This window comes from Astyanax mexicanus, chromosome 19 (assembly GCF_023375975.1).
Source record: "Astyanax mexicanus isolate ESR-SI-001 chromosome 19, AstMex3_surface, whole genome shotgun sequence".
NCBI lineage: Eukaryota > Metazoa > Chordata > Actinopteri > Characiformes > Acestrorhamphidae > Astyanax > Astyanax mexicanus.
The window spans coordinates 26,578,885-26,603,790 of record NC_064426.1 but is presented as its reverse complement, the minus strand read 5'-3'; the positions used below and the strand labels follow the sequence as shown (position 1 = coordinate 26,603,790).

At 36.4% G+C, this 24,906-nt stretch overlaps 1 protein-coding gene across 2 annotated transcripts in view; it reads left to right on the top strand.

Moving 5' to 3' along the window:
- The window catches only part of stat5a (signal transducer and activator of transcription 5a), a 168,688-nt gene that overhangs the window by 66,982 nt on the left and 76,800 nt on the right, over window positions 1–24,906 (top strand). The window lies entirely within an intron of this gene.

Below are 24,906 nucleotides of genomic sequence, written 5' to 3'. Positions count from 1 at the left end.
TGTGGTAGGTGTTTTGATGCATTGCATTATTTTCTGGTACATTATTACTAGTGCTGTCATGCAGTGAATTAAACAAAATTAATTGCATTTAATCACAAGTATGTTGAATTTAATGTATAATAAATTTATTAATACATCAAAGCATTGAATACATTTAAAATCTCCCTGTATTAAACATCAGTCAGTAACACAAGCTGGAAATATTGTATACCAATTTATACATTTTATTGCACCCTTATTCATTTAAATATTACAAAATATCTAATAAAAGATGGTCACACATACCAGAGGCTATTTTCCGGAGATTCTACACTACTCAAATATATCTTAAAAAGCAACTACACTGTAATAATAAATGTATCACATTATGTATTATTACACAAATATGTTTCTCTGTAATAATAAAATACACCAGCCCAGATTAAAATGCGTAACAATGGGATGCAAATATTAACAGAATTTAGATTTTGGACCATATTTTGATCAAATGTTTGCATAAATTAAAGTACATTTAGATTAATCAGCATTCATTTTAGCACATAATTTGTACAGTGATTAGTTAATTAAAATGAATGTGTTAATGTTACAGCCTAAATTGTTATAATTATTTTATACAAATCAGACTTTTATTAAGTTCTTCTCGTTTAAAAAAAGTTTACAGATTTTTTTTGTGCCATATCTTATTGTGCAATAATATCGCAAAACAATTGACACAAAAAATATAATTGAATATTAATTAAAGCAGTTTATTTTGTATTTATTTTGCCCTTTACTGCACTTTTAATTGTTTGCAGTTTACATGCATTAAATATGATATGACAAATATAAATATGACTTTTGTTTTGTGGTAGACTTTGTTGTTGCGTTACTTTATTTTTATGTTGTTTTTATTTTGTTACACTATAATTTTATACAAAAGAAAAGTCTTTCTAAGTTCCTGTTGTTTACAAAAAGATTTTTTTGTTGAAAAATCAGTAGAAACAAAAAAATATGGCTCACTATCTTATCATATATGGCACACTATTGTATCACGCAGCCCAGTCTGAAATGCTTCTTATTACTTCAATGCGAGTGGGAGGGACTAAACTGCTGCAGGGTAGTAAAATAAATCTATATTTAAATGCATTTTCAAATTAGACTGTTTTTGCTATTTGGTTTTTAGATTTTTAATATTTTTTTGACAAAAACTATAATTAAAATGACTGAAACCATATTATTTTGTGTTTATTTTGCTTTTTATTGTATTTACTTTTAATTGTTTGTTTGCATGTTACATACACTAAATATGATATACTTTTGTTTTGGGGTAGATTTTTGTTGTTGTATTACTGTATTACTTTTTGTTATGGTTTATATATTTTCAGTTTGGTTACACTAGATAGATAGATAGATAGATAGATAGATAGATAGATAGATAGATAGATAGATAGATAGATAGACAGACAGACAGACAGATAGATAGAATCTTATACAAAATATTATTTTATACAAAATAAAAGTTTCAAACTAAATAGTTGCAGATTTTTTGTCTGCTTGTTTCTACTAAATTATTGAAACTATTTAAGAAACTTTTCCGTGTTTTGTCATATTGCAGAGAACAGTGGTATCGCATAGCTACCCTCATAGTAATATCATGATATTATTTTAAAGCCATATCGCCCACCTTTAGTCTAAAGCAGTGTAGCCTCATCGTTCAGACCTGATCGTTACTTTCTGAGGTTTATGCTATTCCTTTTCTCCGTTATTAGGGCTGTAAATCTTCACCTTAATTCAATCCCAACTACAGTTCAATGACCGGCGATTCAATTCAAAAGCAATTAGATTCCGTTTGGAACCATTAAATTTGATTTGATTAAGCCAACGCAGGATGTGATTCAGTGACTTTATTAAATGCTTCACTGGACGAAACAGACGTTCATCCAGATTAGTTAGCGTGCTCTAACCCTGCTGATGCAAACAAAAACAAGCACTCAGGAAAGAGTTCAGTGCATGTGTGATGATTTGTGAGATTGTGGGGTTGGGAATAAGGTGGGATGGTGATCATCAAACACTTTTGACCCTTTAATACTTGTGTTGCTGAATGCAATCAGATCCTCACAGCAGTGCTGCTAAAGCAGAATAAAAGCTTCTTTAATAATGATGGTTTTAAAAGAGACACAGTGACAGAGCAGGTGTCCCAATACTTTTGGCTGACATGCTGCTCTCTAGTATCAACAACAGCATATAAGTATGCCTCTGTCTCTTTTACCATTTCTCTGGCCTTAAGTGTTTTCACCTTTGCTAATTTGTAGCTCCGCCCCCTTGTTACCTTTCCCCAGATGTTCCCTGTTTCCTTTCCTGCCTTGTGTGTGTATTTAAGCCCCTGTGTCTTCAGTGTTAGTTTGTCGGTTTTTGTACATAGTAATGTCAGTTCAGGATGCGTTTATGTTTGTTCCCAGAATTCCTGTTTTTGGTTTGTTGTTTGTTTGTTTTCATTGTAAATAAATATTACTTGCATTTGCCACCGCTCTCCACGTACTTTCCTGCCGAAACTTTGACAAACCTGAGATATGCCTAAAAATAATTTTTATTATAATAAATCCCAGAATATTGTTGTGATTAATACAAGTATAATAAAAAATTACAATGAAAAATACAGTTGGTGTTTTATTGCCTATTTATTATGTATGTTTACATCTCTGTATTGTGCCTTAAAAGCAGCCCAGTCTGAAACGCTTCTTATTACTTCAATGCGAGTGGGAGGGGCCAAACTGCTGTAGGGTTGTAAAATAAATCTATATTTAAATGCATTTTCAAATTAGACTGTTTTTGCTTTTTGTTTTTTTTTTAGATTTGAACTGGAGAGCTAAAACAATGCTTAAAATACAGAACATCACATTTGATTTCATATGAAGTTTATTTAAAAATGTGTAAAATATAAAACAGGCCAATCAAAATCACAATACAGCTCTGAAAAAAAAATAAAGAGACCACTTCAGTTTCTGAATCAGTTTCTCTGATTTTGCTATTTATAGATTTATGTTTGAGTAAAATTAACATTGTTGTGTTATTCTATAAACTACAGACAACATTTCTCCTAAATTCCAAATAAAAATATTGTCATTTAGAGCATTTATTTGCAGAAAATGAGAAATGGCTGAAATAACAAAAAAGATGCAGAGCTTTCAGACCTTAAATAATGCAAAGCAAACAAGTTCATATTCATAAAGTTTTAAGAGTTTAGAAATCAATATTTGGTGAAATAACCCTCCTCCACCAGTCTTACACACTGCTTTTGGATAACTTTATGCCTGCACTCCTGGTGCAAAAATTTAAGCAGTTCAGCTTGGTTTGATGGCTTCTGATCATCTATCTTCCTCTTGATTATATTCCAGAGGTTTTCAATTTGGTAAAATCAAATAAACTCATCATTTTAAGTGGTTTCTTATTATTTTTTCCAGAGCTGTATATTACAGTGTCATCACAATATATTGCAGTGTTTTGGTCAGATTGTGCAGAACTACCATGTGTTCAGAGGTGGGCGTGTTTACATCCTTGCACAATAAACCTCTGGGAATTAGCAGGCCACAGATTGGAGTGTGTATGCATCTATGAGTGTGTGTGTGTGTGTATGTTTGCAGGGAGGAAAGGAGGAAGAGTGAGAAAGAAAAAGTGAGAGAAAGATAGAAAGAGAGACAGAAAAAGAGAAATAGAGAGAGAGAGAAAGTGAGAGAGAGAGAGAGAGAGAGATTCCTCTTGCTGACTCAGATCTTGGCTATGTGGTTTTGGAGCTGACCGGAACACATCTTTCACTGGATGCTCAAAGTGCCAAACTTCAAGTAGAACAGACAGAAGAGAAGCTATAAACAAGAGCCGACAGCTCGGCCTCTCTGCAGGCGCTGCAGTCTACCCGGAGAGAGACGTGGCAAATTTAAAACTCCTTTACCAAATAAAACCGCAGGCTAATCCATCAACCGAAAGAACACAAATAATAAGTCTGATTCAGATTGAAGGGAATCTGTTAAAGTTAATGTGAACTGGAAATTCATGTATTTTCCAAATATTATGTGAATCATTTGTAGGAGAAACGGTATCACAGAGGGTCTAGCTTGCTGAGTTTCTATCTTGTTTTCATCTTGATGATTGATTGGGGTGTCGGGAGGTGAAACATGGTAATTTTTTTTTTTTTTTCTGTAGGAATGAATGGGGTATGAAAGTTGTTGCTCCCCTTAAATGTCTCTCCTTATCAACAACTTCACTTCAGAGTGGATGGGAGGGGCTAAAATGGATGGATGGGTGGATGGATGGGTGAATGGAATAGTAATGTGCCCCAGATGGATGCATGAATTAACCAAATAGATGGTTGGATAGATACATGGAATAGTAGGTTCCCCTGATGGATGGATGGATAGATAAAATTTTGGCGTGCTTCCAATGAATGGATAGATAGATAGATGGATAGATATATGGAATTGTAGGTTCCCCTGATGGATGAATGGATGGATGAATGGATGGATGGATGGATGAATGAAATTGTGGTGTGCCCCCAACAGATAGATGGATGGATGGATGGATGGAATTGTAAATTGTAGTGTCCCCAAATTGATAGATAGATATATTGAATAGCAGGTTTCCCTGATGGATGGATGGATGGATGGATGGATGGATGGAATTGTGGTGTGCCCCATGGATGGATGAATGGATACATTGAATAGTAGGTTCCCCTGATGGATGGATGAATGGATGGATGGATGGATGGAATTGTGATGTGCCCCAGTAAATGGATGGATAGATGGATACATGGAATAGCAGGTTCCCCTGATGGATGAATGGATAGATGGATGGATAGACGGATGGATGGATGGAATAATGGTGTACCCCGAATGGATGAATGGTAGATGGATACATGGAATAGTAGGTTCCCCTGATGGATAAATGGATGGATGGATGGAATCGTGGCATGCCCCTAAAGGATGGATGGATGGTTGGATGTATGGAATAGTAGGTCCCCTGATGGATGGATGGGAGTGTGGTGTGCCGCTGATGGATAAATGAATAAATGGATAGATGAAACTGTGGTTTGCCCCCAATGAATGAATATATGTATGGATGGAATTGTGAATTTTAGTGTCCCCAAACAGATGGATATATTGAATAGCAGGTTCCCCTGATGGATGGATGGATGGATGGAACTTTGGTGCGCCACCAATGGATCGATGGATACATGTAATAGTAGTTTCCCCTAATGGATGAATGGATGTATGGAATTGTGGTGTGCCCCAATTGATGGATGGATGGATACATTGAATAGTAGGTTCCCCTGATGGATGGATGGATGGATGTATAGATGGATGGAATTGTGGTGTGCCCCAATGGATGGTAGGATAGATGGATACATGGAATAGCCGGTTCCCCTGATGGATGGATGGATGGATGGATGGATGGATGGAACTTTGTTGTGCTTCTGATGGATGGATGCATGAATGGATGAAACTGTGGTGTGCCCCCAATAAATGAATAGATGGATGGATGGATGAAATTGTGGTGTGTCCCTGATGGATGGATGAATTAATGAATGGATGAAATTTTGTTGCATTTTTCACATACTAAATGTATATCTGGTATATTTTAGAAGGTTCATACTTCAGCTGATGAGTAATTTAGATTTTCCACCATCTAGGTGTGTGTGCACTTGTGTGAGCGTGAGTGTGTTTGTGTGTTTTCTTGCTTAATTTGCTCAATTTAATTACAGACATTTTCCATCATTGTAAAAATTGCCATGGCAACATATGTTTAGTGTTGTTGACTGGTTTCTGTTAAATACAGTAGCGACTGCGGTCCACTCTCTTTCGGCTTATCGCCTGTTAGTCTTTCTCTCTTTTTTCTCACTATGTCTCGGCCTATATTACCAGTTGAAGACAGTGACTGGAAGCCATGTTTTTTTTATTTAACCACAGAGACGTAAGTGCATGTGTTGGGAGATCACAAGGGTCTCACGGGACCAACCACAGGCTTTTCTTATGGTCAAAGGACGCACTGTGTTTGGGTTCGAGTGCATGTAATCATATTATCTAAACACACACTCACTCACACACACACACACACACACTGACAGATGCAAACTTTCACACTGAAAGTTTTTTACATTTTTTTATACTATACTAAAATTTAAGAAATGTTTAGTCAGTCACTATAATCTGGCTAACTAAAAAAATCCAACATTTTACCTATAATCCTACATAAACTTTTGATAGGTGAATATGTGCCTACACATCAAAAACACATCAAAAAGGAGTTGTTGGAATCAAATGAAACTTTATATTTGTAAATATAATGATGATCTATTTAACTATCATTCCCTCTTTAATGACAATTTACTGTAATTTCTTCCTCTTTAATCCCTCATTATACCTAACTAATACACTCTCATTCTTATATTGCACCATTGTGTAATGTCTCTTGTCTCACATATTTTTATATTTGTGATCTCTTTTTTTTTAACATCACATTTTTTTATTTGCTGTACTTTAGATAACTATCGCTTTGTTTTTTTTTTTTTGCTGTAACTTTGGAAAGGAGAGTAATGTAGCCTGCTGTTAACCTCGGATAGCACTGCTGAAGCAGCATTAGCATTATCTGCTAACCGTGCTAAGCACTAGCTCTTTCGACGTTTACAGGTGAGTATATCGGACTGTAGCCTGTTGCTAACCCTGGCCGGCACTCCTGGAGCAGCATTAGCATTACTCACTTACAGCGCTAAGGTCTACCACTTTCACCAATCAGACTTTTTACATCCAGTGGAGAGACCTGCTGCATTAGAAGGAAAACATGGCGACTCCCCTGTTCCTTACTAGTGTCCCATAATGCACCTTGTGTATTAAAATAGACCAGAAAACAGATGTTCACTGTTTGTTTCTTCAGATGTTGTCAGTTTATTTCTATTGCAGTTTATTTATATAGCTATAAGCTGTTAACCACTGTTTTTTTTGTCGGGAAATAAAAAGCTCTTTTATTAGTCAATATAATTTTTTTCCCTGTTTTTTTTACAATATTAAAATGACCTTTTCTTCAGTTTTTAAGTCATATGTTTGTTTGTTTTTTCTTAAAAGCCCTGAAAGTTGGCTGCAAAATGTGGTACCCTGGATATACATATATATATATAGTGCTGGGCGATATGGGAAAATTCATGTCACGATATGGAATTTTTTATATCACGAAAACGATATATATCATGATATACCACATTTAAGTATGTTTTCAGTTATTCCTCGAAAAATATGACAAAATAATATCATTGCTTACTTTTTTCCAACTTTATTTCAAAGTGACATTAAACCCAACTTTCACAAATGAGAATTGCTACCTTTTAGTGCAGCAATATATATGTATCAAATAAAAACAGATGAGGTAGATGCAGTAGCTAATTTTTTCAAAAGAACAATATGTCTCCATTGTTCAGCTCTCATTTTATTAATAATAACGTAAAGCAGCATCATGTCGGAAAACCACATTATGAAGCTTTTTTTCCGAAGATTACTTTATTATCACTTATATAAACCGAGTTTATGCAAAGTGACCGCGCCAATACATTTCATCGTAGCCTACTTTATTTATTTGCATGAATAATTGATGGAATTGCTGTAGAAACGATAGGGCACTTTTCTATCGTCCCCACAATATTTATCGTCATGTCGCACAGCACTATTATATAAAATATATTATATGTCATAGATATGTAAACTGTTGGCATATATTATAGGTTTTCATGTTTTATTTCTTTGTTCTTATGGAAAACTTTAGCTGTTATGTTTTATGTTGGGAATTTTACTTTTAAAATCGGACTGGTTGAAGCTGCAAGAGGCAGTGAGCATGGAATTCCACGGATACTGTTCCCGCAGTCACATGTCGGTCACATGTATGTGTGTGTTTATGTGTGTTTGTGTGTTTCAGTGTGTGTGTTTGTGTGTTTCAGTGTGTGTATGTGTGCGGACACATGCTTGGTCATTCTTCTTTTGGTCATGCCATGCAACATGCAGGGTTGAAATACCTCCTGTTGCGGCCTATTAAACCCCATCCAGACAGTGACTGGCAGGGATCCACCCACACTGATACACACACACACACACACACACACACACAGACACACACACACGCAGGCAGTATGATCTGATGTCTCTGGTGCAGTGTATTTTTAGAGCGTGCTGAGTTTCGGGAGGGTGCTGTATCGGTGCCCAGCAGGGCTAAGTGCTCTCCTCACAAAAGGGCCCTTTATTAGAAAATAGAGCCACGCACACACACACACACACACACACACACACAAACACACAAGCACACACACACACACTCACACACATGCACATGCTTCATCACATCATATATGATATCATCATACTTCACCAAAAAGTGTTTCTCTTTAAGAACGCAGTGCTGAAGTGTTTTGACCCCTGAGTTTCTCTCTAGCCTCAGGTTATTGTCATGTCGAGTGAGTGTGAACTGTGTGGTGTGTGTGTGCGTGTGTTGTATGTGTGTTTTCTGCTTTCTTAACTAGAACACACTCTCAGAAGAAATGGAAGTGTTAATATGGATGGAGTGGTTACATAAGTAAACAGAATTTGTATTGCTTATTTAAAGGGATTTTTGTGCTGTTTTTTTGGAGTATTTTTTATTTACCCCGAGGCCAAAAATAAGCAGTGTTTGAGAGCTCTACAGTCATACAAAAAAAACTGTTTGACTTAGGGCTGTGCTATATTGTGCCATTTTCAATATATCGTGATATAGTTATATTGCACCATATGTTTCGCTCTATAAGGTGCACTTAAAATCCTTTCATTTTCCCAAAAATTGTCAGTGCGCCTTATAATCCGGTGTGCCTTATGTATGAATTTTACCAGTCAGGTTTTAAAGAGCAGTAAAGCCACTCTGCTAAAGTGCAGAGTTATACAGGAGTTTCAATGAAGTTTCTCCAGCACTTAGCAGAGTTAGCATTAGCTGCTAACCTCAGTGCTAGCTCTTTCACCATTCAGAGGTATATGAGTATATAGGACTGTAGTCTGCGTGTTTACCATGTTAAAGTAAGCTACGTGGGATGAACTGCTATCTTATAGCACCCTGGGTTACTGTAACACTTAGGGTTCCTCAGTGTAGTGGCGGCGTTTACTAGCACTAAGTGATGCTAACAGCACCTAGCGCTGCTACTTACTGCGCTAAAATACTGGAAATCTAAGCTTACTGTACATAAACAAAAGTTCTTTCCTCACCCAAATAAACAGTTTCAGGAGTGAAATCTGTGTAGATTAACATCCAGCATTCATTTGACATTAAAATATTTTTTTTTACGAATTACAGTTTTATTTAGCGACGAGACCTGCTGAATTAGAAGGGAAACGTGGCGACGCCCCTATGCCCTACTAGTGTCACTTAAAATGCGCTTTATAATCCGGTGCGTTCATTGATAGCGTAGCTTATAATACGCTGAACCTTATAGTCCATAAAATATGGTAATTTAAAAAAAATTATGTTGTGACAATAGCAGTATTTCGTCTTGAAAGCAGTACACACATTTTTGTATATATTTTTATGTTTGAAATTTTTATGCATGCACTAAATATACTGTTACATTATTTATTTGATTACATTGTTAATTGTAAACATTAAATCTTTGATGCATGCAGTTAATCTGGAAACTTAATTAATACATTGTTTGTTTTCTACAGAATATTTCTACGGCTATACTAAATGACATTGACGTTTACTTTTAAACAGAACAAAAAAACATTTAAGAACTGTTTTAAATTAATTTGTATTTAATTGGGTAAAAAAAGAGTAGAAAAGAGTGATAAAATAAATCAAATCCTGCAAAAAAAAGTGTTCAGTATTCAACCAGGCTTTAGATTCTTCTGTGTTTATTAACTGAAAGGTGTAAGAACAGATGTACACAGTGAACAGTAATGTGTTTATATTAGTTATGTAAAGCAGGTTGGAGGCTGCTGTATGTATTTCAGGCATTAGTCAGCTATTCTTCATGCTTGTGTTACATGCTGTGATCTTTCTAGAGGGGAGTTCTCTGGTTCAGGCATTTGCCCTTTGGACTGCTGCACTTTTAGCACACTTTTTGACTCACTGTGTGTGTGTGTGTGTGTGTGTGTGTGTGTGTGTGTGTGTGTGTGTGTGAGTGTGTGTTTTAATATATTTATAAACCGGACTACTTATAAAGTTAAAAAACAGACTACGTATAAAACTATAAAAATGCTTCATCTGTAGTTATTTTTTATTTGTATTTTTTACACATGCATTCTAACTAAGCACTAGCTCTTTTGCCATTGAGAGGCGAGTATATCAGACTGTAGCCTGCTGCTAACCCTAGCTAGACCTGCTGATGCAGCATTAGCATTAGCCGCTATCCATGCTAAGCACTAGCTCTTTCACCATTCAGAGGTAAGTATATCAGACTGTAGCCTGCTGCTAACCCCAGCTAGCACTGCTGGACCAGCATTAGTATTAGCTTCTAACTGTGCTAAGCACTAGCTCTTTTGCTGTTCAGAGGTGAGTACTATTGGACTGTAGGCTGCTTTTAGCTCACTTTCTGACCCACCGTGTGTGTGTGTGTGAGTGTGTGTTTTAATATATTTATAAACCGGACTTTTTTTAAACACGCATTCTAAACGTTATTGGACGGCAGTATGCTGTATACATGCATGAGGCTTACAAAAGTATAGTAAAGTAAAGTATTCATACCCTTTGAACTTTTTCACATTTTAATGTATTTTATTAAGATTTTAAATGATAGACCAACATGAAGTCACATATTATTGTGAAGTGAAATGAAAACGATACGTATTTTTCAAAAGTTAAAGGAAACCCTAAATAAAATTCAGTGCAATCAGTTGCCTTCAGCAGTCACTTTATTAGTTACCGTATTTTCCGCACTATAAGGCACACTTTAATCTTTGCAATTTTCCCAAAAAACGTCAGTGTGCCTGTATTAGCATTAGCCGCTAACTACTAGCTCTTTTGTCGTTCAGAGGTGAGTTTATCGGAGTGTAGTCTGCTGCTAACCCCTGCTAGGCCTGCTGGAGCACACACACACACACACACACACACTTACACACACATACATGTAAATTCCTAGGCTAGCCATACAGTCCCTTACAAATGACAGTTGACCTTTTTTTTCAGCAGTGCTTCATATGGAGGCTTGGTCTTCATGCTGCTCAACAGCAAGGGACAATAGCTCATTAAAAACACACACGTGTGTGTGTGTGAGTGTGTGTGTGTGTGTCTTTCTATATGTGCATGTGTTTTTTATTATTTTTTTTTTTCTGTCTAAAAGCCTCAAGGCCATAATGCACCTTTACAAGCTCTAGGTCTCTTCCAGGTCTCTTTGGTAACCAGAGGTTAGAGGTACCAGAGGTTTGCTGGTTTTGATGGGAGGCGTGCTGGTCGTCATGGTTACCTGCACAGGAAGTTGTTAAGTCAGACAGTAATCAGTCAGTGGAGGGTGAAATGGATGGGGTCGTTTATTCTCTACAGGTCCATTCAGTTTCCATAGACTGTCGTTCAAAATTCAGAGGCTGCTTCTGCAGTGGGTTCTGGATGGAAGTGGATTGATTGATGCTCTTTTATCATTAGAAGCTAATGCTGACCTTACACCAAATGATGATGATGATCATGAGGGTCTTGCTAGAGTCGAGTTTGGTCGTGTTATCTCAATCGTTCAGTGTAAGGTGGTTGAAATTGAAGGTTTAAGTCAGTCTTTTTCTCGTCCTGGCGCTCTGACAAAATCAACTGTGTTTAAAATTTTCGCTATTAAGTCTTGAGACAACAACCAATAGCAAGCGCAGTAACGGTTGCGGAACTGGACATAGATGACACTCCGGTGATGGCTTGTTTTCACTACAATATATACAGGGGTTGGACAATGAAACTGAAACACCTGTCATTTTAGTGTGGGAGGTTTCATGGCTAAGTTGGAGCAGCCTGGTGGCCAATCCTCATTAATTGCACATTGCACCAGTAAGAGCAGAGTGTGAAGGTTCAATTAGCAGGGTAAGAAGTTTTGCTCAAAATATTGCAATGCACACAACATTATGAGTGACATACCAGAGTTCAAAAGAGTACAAATAGTTGGTGCACTTCTTGCTGGAGCATCTGTGTCCAAGACAGCAAGTCTTTGTGATGTATCAAGAGCCACAGTATGCAGGGAAATGTCAGCAAACCACCAAGAAGGACCAACACATCCAACAGGATTAACTGTGGACAAGAGGAAGCTGTATGAAAGGGATGTTCGGGTGCTAACCCGGATTGTATCCACCAGAACTGTCCGTCTGGACAATGAATTATTGTGGACTAAAACCAGGTGTTTCAGTTTCATTGTCCAACCCCTGTACATAAATTATAATTCTTATTCTGTATTGACTGTGTATGGATGCACATTGTTTCAGTAGTGTGGAGTGTGAAAGTACTTTAGAGGCATGATGCAGATGCTCTGCTTGGTTTATCTTCCTTGATCAGATATCTAATGACAGATGACACACAACTTATCCCCCCACCAGCCCCCCCGCACCTTCTACCCACCCACACACACACACACACACACACACACACTAATACACGCTCTCTGATCCTCTGGTCGCTGCATCAGAGAGCCCAGCTAGGATGACCTTTTAATGAGGATTGAGACTAATGATACAGAGCACACACACACACACACACACACACACACACACACACATGTACGTACATCCCTCTAAGAGATACACTATATAGATAAAAAAGTATGATCTCTTTCAACAGAGCTCCTGACCTGTATCCTCACGATTGTCTACCTTGAACTGCTGCCACATGATTGGCTGATTAGATAATTGATAATTATTTTTTTCTAATAAACTGCTTGGGGAGAGGTTGCTGTTTGCTTTGGTTTGTCCAGCGAGCTTTAGGCGACCTCTGCTGAGAAAGGTTAACTAGGCCAAGGGTCACAATAAACAAGGAACTGACATCATGACCGGTCTGACCGCTTCTGTCTCGACCAATCAGATCAAAGAGAAATCAGGCTTTCAGTGACAGCTGTAATTGTGGGAAGATTATCATATATTAATCCATGTTTTATTTCACATTTATTTATTTATTTGACAAAATGAGTCCAGGTTAGGCCTGGGTGATATAGTAACAATATTATTTTTGCAATATTTAGAAACATTTTCATGATACACATTGTTTATTTATTTATAAAAACTAAAATTTTAACATTTTAAACTACTTTAATCTACTACTTTTCACTCTATACATTCACTGCATACCTATACTTACTAAAGTAATTTTTGTTTAAAGTATTTTTTGATGGTATTCTCAGTAAAATTAAAAAAACGTATATTGTTGATATGATAAAAAAAAATTCTCACAGTTGATATAATAAAATAAGGGAAGCACAAATAATTATTATCAGAGTGCTGTATTTTTGCGCACTAAAAGGCCTGTAAAGCTAAGCTAAGTAAACAAAACTGTAGTTCTTAAAAAACATTTTCTTCAAAGGCAAATGAGCACTGGATGTTAATCTGCACAGATTTCTCTCCTGAAAACGGTATATTTGTGTTAGTGAAACACTTTTGTTTATTTACAGTAAGCTTAAATTTTCAGTTTTTCACAAAGGCGAAAGAGCTAGGTTAGCGTGGGTTAGCGGCTAATGCTAATACTGCTCCAACAGTGCTAGCCAGTAGAGGTGTGCCAAAAAATCGATTCACATAAGAATCTTGATTCTCATTTACTACGATTCAGAATCGATTTAAAATGTCCCAAAATCGATTCTGAGGGGCGGGTTTTAGACTGATTTTGGGCTGGGTATTTTTGTTGGACCTGGCAACCCTGGGGATAGCGCTTGTCCCTTTGGAGATCTTCCAGACACACACAGAGCGTAGGTGTTTGAGAATCACCGGTAAGATGGCAGAACAAGCACTATATTACCTTAGATTAACGTGTAGTTTCAATGTTTTATGGCAGAATGCTTCATAACAAGCATAAAAAAGATCGCTAGTAGTTAGTTTCAGTAACTGTTAGCTAGCTAACTAGCTAACTTTCCAGTTCCACCTTAAATAACGCTACAGGTGGCAGCGGGCTGCAGCATTTAAGGCGGAACGGAAAAATAACAATAAGCTAATCAGAGCTAATTTCAGCTCCTCATCACAGAGGAATTAAGGAATGGACAATATGAATTAATTTCTCCACCTCCTGCCCCCTTTCTGAAGAAATACAACCACCTTAAATTAACTAGTTAATCAGCAGCTGCTCCTGAACTTTAGCGCTCCACTGCTATCATCACATCAGCCCAGCAGCGTCACCTACACACCACCGCTAGTAGCCTGGTAATAAAGCAGTGTTATTTATTTATGTATTTATTGTTCATTAACGTCATTGTGATATCCCAGTGATTCCTCTGTCACTGAGGACCCACATTCCTGCACATTTTATTGTTTTTGTAACACATTACTTGCTCCAGGACCAGTGTATATTATGGAGGGTTTTTTTTTCAATACGATTCATAAGCCAGAAGCAGAAATATTTATAATTCAAATCGTTTTGAATCAAAAATCGATTTTGAATCGAATCGTGGCCCCCAAAATCGGAATCGAATCGAATCGTGAGATAGTAATCGATTCCCACCCCTACTAGCCAGGATTAGCAGCAGCAGGCTACAGACCGATATACTTGCCTCTGAAAGGCAAAAGAGCTAGTGCTTAGCATGGTTAGCAGCTAATGCTAATACTGCTGGAGAACGAAAATGAAACTCCTGTATACAACTGCACTTTAGCAGAGTGGCTTCCCAAAGCTAAACGTGGCTACTTACAAACCTATTCTGATTTGTTTAACACTTTTTAAAATTATAATTCCACATGTATTCCTTTACAGCTGTAATGTTTTAACCCTAAATATTAAATGTATAATGTAAATATTATAAACAGAAAGGAAACACATTGAATAAAAAAAGGAGGTGTGTCCAAACATTTGACTGCTACTGTACATGTGTAATATCGGCATCGTCTCTGAACTCCCACATCAGTGCAGCACTAAATAGTATGTCCTCAATTTGCCAAGCTCTAGCCCAGGTTTAATTAAGCATTTTTACTGAAACATTTTAAGTTAAAGAGGAGAGGAAAATACAAACTGTTTGGTTATAAACACTTCGGAAATTAAAATAGGTCTATTGCTGTTCTGTTTGTAGCTGCGCTGTTTGGCTTGTAAGCGCTGCATCGTTGCTAGTTTACCTGTATGTGGCGGAGTAATACATGGAGTGCTTTGGTTACAGTGCGTTACCAGCTGATAACGGCCCTTATAGATCTCCTCTTAGCAAAATCACAATGCAGGGTCGGAACTAACTGTGGTATAATTTTAAATAATAGTTCATATATTATGTATAAAATTATATATTAGAGTTATTTAGAGTTTAGAATTAAAAGTATATATTTGTAAATACTTTCTGAATGGCCAAATCAAACACTTATTCATTTGCATTTTGTGAATGGCTGTTTTTCTTTCTGAACATCTATTAAGTGAGAACAGTGATTCTGCTGCTGGAGGTGAAAGCAGTGTTACAGTGTTACAGTTTATGGTTGTTTTTTTTCTTTGTGTGTCTAATAAAGCTATTTTTTATAGAGCGTACACAATTTGTCTCTCAGACTTAAACACATGCTGTCTATCCGCTCTCGACCTGTCTGACAGAAACGTCGAGATGCAGAAGGGAAGCACTATTTTCCTGAATGCAAGAAAACACGTATTGATCTGTCGGAGGAGAAAACAACTGAGCGTGTATCGATTATCTCCTCCTTCACTATCTCTCTCTCCCTCTCTCTTTCTCTCTCTCGCGCGCTTCTTCAGCCCTGGGTGAAAGCACAGTGAGACCTCACCGAAACAAAAAAAGAAAGAGGAAGTCAGCTCTCATTCTTCCTCTCTCTCACACACAAACTCTCTTTTTTCCTCTCTTTTTCTGGTCTTTCATTTTTCAGCTCATTGTAGCTTGATTGGCAGGCCGGTGTAAAGTACAGTGATTCTAAGCAAAATTAAAAATGATAAACAACATCTGCTCAAATAACCACGTTTAAAATTATGATTATGTTGGGAGTAGTAATAAGGTCAAGTTTTAACTGAATGAAGTGTTGTGTTACAGTATAGAATGTGTTACAGGTCAGTGGTGTAACAGTATAGGGTGTATTACAGGCATGGACGAAATTACGTCTGTGGTGAAACAGATTGAGTGTTTGGGGTCAGTGGTGTAACAGTGTAGAATGTGTTACAGGTCAGTGATAAAACAGATTGAGTGTTAGAGGTCAGTTGTGTAACAGTATATGATGTGTTACAGGTCTATGGTGAAACAGATTGAGTGTTAGAGGTCAGTGGTGTAACAGTATAGCATGTGTTACAGGTCAGTGGTGAAACAGATTGTGTGTTAGGGGTCAGTGGTGTAACAGTATAGCATGTGTTACAGGTCAGTGATGAAACAGTTTGAGTGTTAGGGGTCAGTGTTTTTTATTGTATTTAATGTTACAGGTCAGTGATGTAACAGTATGGGATGTGTTGTGAGTCAGTGTTGTAACAGTATGGATTTTGCTATGGGTCAGTGGTGTAACAGTATAGCATGTGTTAAAGGTCAGTGATGAAACAGATTGAGTGTTAGGTGTCAGTGTTTTTTATTGTATTTAATGTTACAGGTCAGTGATGTAACAGTATGGAATGTGTTGTGAGTCAGTGTTGTAACAGTATGGATTGTGCTATGGGTCAGTGGTGTAACAGTATGGGATGTGTTGTGGGTCAGTGGTGATTTATTGTACATAGTAGGGGTGGGAATCGATTACTATCTCACGATTCGATTCGATTCCGATTTTGGGGGCCACGATTCGATTCAAAATCGATTTTTGATTCAAAACGATTTGAATTATAAATATTTCTGCTTCTGGCTTATGAATCGTATTGAAAAAAAACCCTCCATAATATACACTGGTCCTGGAGCAAGTAATGTGTTACAAAAACAATAAAATGTGCAGGAATGTGGGTCCTCAGTGACAGAGGAATCACTGGGATATCACAATGACGTTAATGAACAATAAATACATAAATAAATAACACTGCTTTATTACCAGGCTACTAGCGGTGGTGTGTAGGTGACGCTGCTGGGCTGATGTGATGATAGCAGTGGAGCGCTAAAGTTCAGGAGCAGCTGCTGATTAACTAGTTAATTTAAGGTGGTTGTATTTCTTCAGAAAGGGGGCAGGAGGTGGAGAAATTAATTCATATTGTCCATTCCTTAATTCCTCTGTGATGAGGAGCTGAAATTAGCTCTGATTAGCTTATTGTTATTTTTCCGTTCCGCCTTAAATGCTGCAGCCCGCTGCCACCTGTAGCGTTATTTAAGGTGGAACTGGAAAGTTAGCTAGTTAGCTAGCTAACAGTTACTGAAACTAACTACTAGCGATCTTTTTTATGCTTGTTATGAAGCATTCTGCCATAAAACATTGAAACTACACGTTAATCTAAGGTAATATAGTGCTTGTTCTGTCATCTTACCGGTGATTCTCAAACACCTACGCTCTGTGTGTGTCTGGAAGATCTCCAAAGGGACAAGCGCTATCCCCAGGGTTGCCAGGTCCAACAAAAATACCCAGCCCAAAATCAGTCTAAAACCCGCCCCTCAGAATCGATTTTGGGACATTTTAAATCGATTCTGAATCGTAGTAAATGAGAATCAAGATTCTTATGTGAATCGATTTTTTGGCACACCTCTAGTACATAGAGTTATGGGTCAGTGGTGTGACAGTATGGGATGTGTTGTGAGTCAGTGTTGTAACAATATGGATTGTGCTATGGGTCAGTGGTGTGACAGTATGGGATGTGTTGTGGGTCTGTGGTGATTTATTGTACATAGAGTTATGGGTCAGTGGTGTGACAGTATGGGATGTGTTGTGGGTCAATGGTGATTTATTGTACATAGAGTTATGGGTCAGTGGTGTAACAGTATGGGATGTGTTGTGGGTCAGTGGTGATTTATTGTACATAGAGTTATGGGTCAGTGGTGTAGCAGTATGGGATGTGTTGTGGGTCAGTGGTGATTTATTGTACATAGAGTTATGGGTCAGTGGTGTGACAGTATGGGATGTGTTGTGGGTCAGTGGTGATTTATTGTACATAGAGTTATGGGTCAGTGGTGTAACAGTATGGGATGTGTTGTGGGTCAGTGGTGATTTATTGTACATAGAGTTATGGGTCAGTGGTGTGACAGTATGGGATGTGTTGTGGGTCAGTGGTGATTTATTGTACATAGAGTTATGGGTCAGTGGTGTGACAGTATGCACTATGGTATGTGCTAGCTGAGTAACCATATGGAGTATGTTATAAATTATTGGTAAAACAGTATGCATTGTGTTACAGGTCAGTTTTGTAACACAACGGTGTGAGTTGTAGATTAGCAGTGCTACAGTGTGGAGTGTGTTACAGGCCGGTTTTGAAACAGAATGGTGTGTGTGTGTGTGTGTGTGTGTGTTTGTGTGTGTGTGTTGGTGTGGACACATGCATGTTTTAGTTGTATAAGGTCAGCTGGCACCAGCTTATTCCTGCTGAGCCAGTGTTGTGTCCTTAGCCATTAGTATGTGTGTTTGTGTGTGTGTGAAAGTGAGAGACTGAGATAGAAGAAGAGGAGAAAGAGAGCGAGAGAGAGGGAGAGATAGAGAGTTGGAGAGAGATAGAGGTGGAGGAGAAAGAGGCAGAATTCCTCTGGCATCCATTTATCATATTAGTCTTGATAGCTGGAGGGATGGAGGGAATTAGAAATGCTCTTTTGGATATTTAGCAGAAAGTGGTTGCACTGTGTGACTTATGTGACAGTTTAGTTCCAGAAGGGTGTGTGTGTGTGTGTGTGTGTGCATGCATGCTCCCTCTTCCTCTAATCAATGCCAGTGAAGGAGGAAAGACGCCTGATTTGTCACATGATAACTCAATAGTTATAATTACTCGTTATGACAGAAGCTGAGTTGTGAACAGCCTTTTCTCATTTGGTGGAATATGATGATATTTTGCTCATTTTGCATAAGAAAATAAACTGGATTCAGTGACAGTTAGTGTTCATTAACTGTCCAGCGGACAAACAACCATGTTCTAAACGCCCAGGTTTAAAACACGCCCCCACATACAGCTCTGGAAACGAATAAGAGAGCACTTAAAAATTATGAGTTTCTTTGGTTTTACCAAATTGAAAACCTTTGGAATATAATCAAGAGGAAGATGGATGATCACAAGCCATCAAACCAAGCTGAATTGCTTGAATTTTCGCACCAGGAGTGGCATAAAGTTATCCAAAAGCAGTGTGTAAGACTGGTGGAGGAGAACATGCCAAGATGCATGAAAACTGTGATTAAAAACCAGGGTTATTCCACCAAATCTGAACTTGTTTTCTTTGCATTATTTGAGGTCTGAAAGCTCTGCATCTTTTTTGTTATTTCAGCCATTTCTCATTTTCTGCAAATAAATCCTGTAAATGACAATAGTTTTATTTGGAATTCGGGAGAAAATGTTGTCTGTAGTTTATAGAAACTGAAGTGGTCTCTTCATTTTGTCAAGAGCTGTATATACTAGTGCATCTCAAAAAATTTGAATATAATGAAAAAGTTACTTTATTTCAGTGATTCAGTTCAAAATGTAAAACTTCTATACATATATTATATAGATTTATTACACACAGAGTGATCTATTTTAAGTCTTTATTTTTTTTATTGTGTGGGCAGTGTGGCAAGTCCTGCTAGAAAATGAAATCTGCATCTCCATAAAAGATGTCAGCAGAGGGAAGCAAGTGCTGTAAGAATATATATAACACAGTGGGCCGACACCAGCACAGTTTCACATTGTATACTGAATTACTGAAGTAAAGTAACTTTTGTAATGATATACTAGTGAATCTCTAGAAATTAGAATGTCAGTCTGTGTCCTTCCTACTCCTTCCAGCAGGTTTCTTTCACCCCTTGATGGCTTGTCATATGAGTTCTTGTCTTGCAGCAGGTCAAGCACACAGTGCACACACACACTCAAACATACACACACATGGTCATGTGGAATCTCTCGCCTTAGCTGTCTCACAGATTTCAATCTCATTTAGATTACGTAATCCTGGCCTGTAGTTCTAATCCTGAGCAGGCTCGCGGAGTAAGAGAGGGTCACGGTCAGGGTCAGCCAGTGTTTTCTCACACTTAAAATAGACTGGCCATCCTGATCAGCTCCCAACACAACAAATTAATAAAACCTATCAGTAGAACTAGGTAATACAGTGAACATTTTCATTCTTAAAGATGTTTGTCACTTGTGATGCCCAGAAACACCAGGAGGGTGAAGACTACCTCATGGCTCCTCCCATACATGTGAAGTCAGACTCTGCCTCTTTTTGAGCTGCTGCTGATGCAGCATTACCGAGTAGAATCACAGTGCACTCAGAGGAAATCGCAGCGCCTCGGTTCTGATACATCAGCTCACAGGCGCCTCGTGCTGATCCACATCACCCTTTGGAGTGATGAGGGGAGAGAGCACCATTTACCCTCTCAGAGAGAGCAAGTCCAATTGTGCTCTCTCAGGGCTCTGGTGGTAAGCTACATAAACAGGATTCGAACCGGCAATCTCCTGATTATAGTGGCAGCGCTTAAAAGTTGCAGCCATTGCAAATACACATAAATATGGTAAAAAAAATGGTAAGTGTAAAAAATATGGCAAAATGGACAAAATCATGGTAAACATGGTAAAAATAGGGTAAAATGACAAAAACATGGTAAAAATATTGTAAATGTTAAAAATATGGCAAAATGGACAAATCATGGTAAACATAGTAAAAAATAGGGTAAAATGACAAAAACATGGTAAAAATGGTAAAAATAGGGTAAAATGACAAAAACATGGTAAAAATATGGTAAAATGACAAAAACATGGTAAACATGGTAAAAATAGGGTGAAATGACAAAAACATGGTAAAAATGTGGTAAAATGGCAAAAATGTGGTAAACATGGTAAAATGGCAAAAACATGGTAAAAAATGGTAAAATTGACAAAATATGGTAAACATGGTAAAATTGACAAAATATGGTAAACATGGTAAAAATATGGTAAAATGACAAAAACATGGTAAACATGTTAAAATGGCAAAAACATGGTAAACATGGTAAAAATATGGTAAAATTTACAAAATATGGTAAACATGGTAAAAAATATGGTAAAATTGACAAAATATACTAAACATGGTAAAAAATATGGTAAAATTGACAAAATATGGTAAACATGGTAAAAATATGGTAAAATGACAAAAACATGGTAAAATGGCAAAAACATGGTAAAAATATGATAAAATGGACAAAATATGGTAAACATGGTAAAAATATGGTAAACATGGTAAAAACATGGTAAAATGACAAAACATGGTAAAAACATAGTAGACAAGGTAAAACAAAAATTTGGTAAACTGACAAAAAACATGATAAAAACATAGTAAACATGAAAATGATGTGGTAAACGTGAAAAAAAACATAGTAAACATGCTAGAAAAATGGAAAAATATGGTAAAAACATGGGACAAATGTGGTAAAATGACAAAACCATAGTAAACATGGTGAATGGCAAAAATATGGTAAACATTTTAAAAATATGTTAAAATGGAAAAGTATGGTAAACATTGTAAAAAAAACATAGTTAAAAATATGGTAAAATGACAAAAAATATCTAAACATGGTAAAAATACGGTAAAATGACAATAACATTTTAAAAATGTGGTAAAATTACAAAAACATGGTAAAATGGCAAAAATGTGGTAAAAACATGGTAAACATGGTAAAAAAAAGGTAAAATTGACAAAATATGGTAAACATGGTAAAAAAATATGGTAAAATTGACAAAATATGGTAAACAGTAAAAAATATGGTAACATTGACAAAATATGGTAAACATGGTAAAATATGGCAAACATGGTAAAAAAATATGGTAAAATTGACAAAATATGGTGAACAAGGTAAAAAAAATATGGTAAAAATGACAAAAACATGGTGAACATGGTAAAAATATGGTAACATGACAAAAACATGGTAAAAAATATGGTAAAATTGACAAAATATGGGAAACATGGTAAAAATATGCTAAAATTGACAAAAAATGGGAAACATGGTAAAAAAAATGGTAAAATTGACAAAATATGGTAAACATGATAAAAATATGGTAAAATGACAAAATCATGGTAAACATGGTAAAATGGCAAAAACATGGTAAAAACATGGTAAACATGGTAAAAAATATGGTAAAATGGACAAAATATGGTAAACATGGCAAAAATATGGTAAACTTGGTAAAAACATGTTAAAATTGACAAAACATGGTAAAAACATAGTAAACATGGTAAAAATATAGTAAACAAGGTAAAACTAAAATTTGGTAAACTGACAAAAAACATGGTAAAAACATAGTAAACATAAAAAAATGAAGTGGTAAAACGGGGGAACAAAATATGGTTAACATGGTATAAATATGGTAAACGTGAAAAAAACATGGTAAACATGCTAGAAATATGGTAAAATGCAAAAATATGGTAAAAATATGGGACAAATATGGTAAAATGACAAGACCATAGTAAACATGGTGAATGGCAAAAATATGGGACAAATATGGGACAAATATGGTAAAATGACAAGACCATAGTAAACATGGTGAATGGCAAAAATATGTTAAAATGGAAAAGTATGGTAAACATTGTAAAAAAACATGGTAAAAACATGGTAAAATGGAAAAATATGGTAAACATGTTAAAAATATATATATGGTAAACATGGTAAAAATATGGTAAAATAACAAACATGGTCAAATGTTAAAAACATAGTAAACATGATAAAAAAATATGGTGAAAATGGTAAAACAAGATAAACAGGGTAAAAACAAAGAAAACATGGAAAAAAAGCAACATATCGCCATTAGAATAGGACCTCTGGAGCACATCAACGTAAATCTGTTGGCATCAAGTCTAATCCAAGCCAAGAGAGAACATTATAATTTTATAATGTTATAATGCTATAATAACATGTAGCAATTTTTTTTTTTTAAAAGATCCCTCATAGATTAATCTGTAACACTACAGAAATAATGTTACAGTAACATTCTGAAAACGTGTGACATAGTAATGGTTTGCATCACAATGTTATGAAATGTTACAACATTTCTCAAGTAATGTTCCCAGCAACACAAATACTAACATTATGTAAACCTTCAATTGTTTTCCAACTGCTGGTTTTAACACAATTTACAAAACCACAAACTCAAACTGCAAAATATCCTCATACAGCTCTGGAAAAAAATAGTGACTGCTTAAAAATTATTATTATTGTTATTATTATTTTACCAAATTGAAAACCTCATGATCACAAGCCATCAAACCAAGCTGAACTGCTTGAATTCTGCACCAGGAGTGTAAAGGCATAAAGTTATCCAAAAGCAATGTGTAAGACTGGTGGTGGAGAACATGCCAAGATGCATAAAAACTGTGATTAAAAACCAGGGATATTATACCAAATATTGATTTCTGAACTCTTAAAGCTTTATGAATATGAACTTGTTTTCTTTGCATTATGTGAGATCTGAAAGCTCTGCATCTTTTTTGTTGTTTCAGCCATGTTCAGTGCTGTAAAATGTTTAGAGAGACTTGAGAAGAGGTTATACGCTCTGTTTGTCACTTTAAATAATTGTGCTATGCTAATTTTAGTTTTGGTAACCAGTTGGAACAAAAATATAATTATCTTCCCAAAACTGAAAAAATGAAAACAGAGACACTAGGGACGTTGACGTGACGTTACCAGTTACCAGTTACCAAAGATTTAAAAAAAAAAAAAAAAAAAAAAAGCTCAAAAAAACAAAAGTTAGCTGGGATGCCAGGTATGGGCTAGAGATGTATAAAGCCCCCAGAATTGAGCTGTGGTGCAGTAAAACTATGTGCTCTCTGTTGTTAGGATGTTGTGGGGGGGGGGGGGGGGGGGGGGGGCTTCAGAAAGGTGTGTGTGTGTGTGTGTGTGTGTTTCATATCCCTAAAACTTTATGGATATATTAATGAAAATCAATACCGTACATAAACATTTACAACGACCTCTGTAGTCTATTAAGTCACACACTACACACTACATGGTATATGTTGTGTATACTCTTGGTATATGTTTATGTATAAATGTTGGTTTAAGTGCATTTTTATACTTTTTATACATAAATTAAATTAAATAAAACATTTAGCATAACTGATCATGCTAGGTATCAGTTCAATACTTCTCCATAAACTGTCAGTTTTCCCTCTAAAATATATAAAAGAGAGCTCTACAGGGATAGGATAGTAACTTTAGATGAGCTAACTTAGCATTAGCATTTATTTGTTTACCAAAAGTCTGACTGCCAGAAAGACTGTGGTAATTCTGAGTTTGCACTGCTTAAATAGATTTATTATTAGAATAGACCTGAGGTACATGTCTGTGTGCTTCTCAATTACTTCATTATTTAATTCATTAATTAATTAATACCTGTGATATTATAAAAACCTACTGTAAAACAATAACATCATACACTGAATCACTGTCATACATTGTTATTGGAGAAGCATGTGGTCATGCAGTATCATAATTCAGTTTACTACTGCCTGTGTGTGTGTGTGTGTGTGTGTGTGTGTGTGTGTGTGGATCTTTATACAATAGATACTGTTACAAAGCAGCTTTAGCAGTACTTCGTTTCATGCTTGAGTGGGAACAGAAATACTGCAGCAGTATATCCTCCCATTTTCTCTCTCTCTCTCTATCTCTCTTTTTTCTCTCTCTCTCTCTCTCTCTCTCTCTCTCTCTCTCTCTCTCTGTCTATCTCCTGTCTTCTTTTCTCTTTCACCTTCTCTGTTGGTCATATATTATCTCA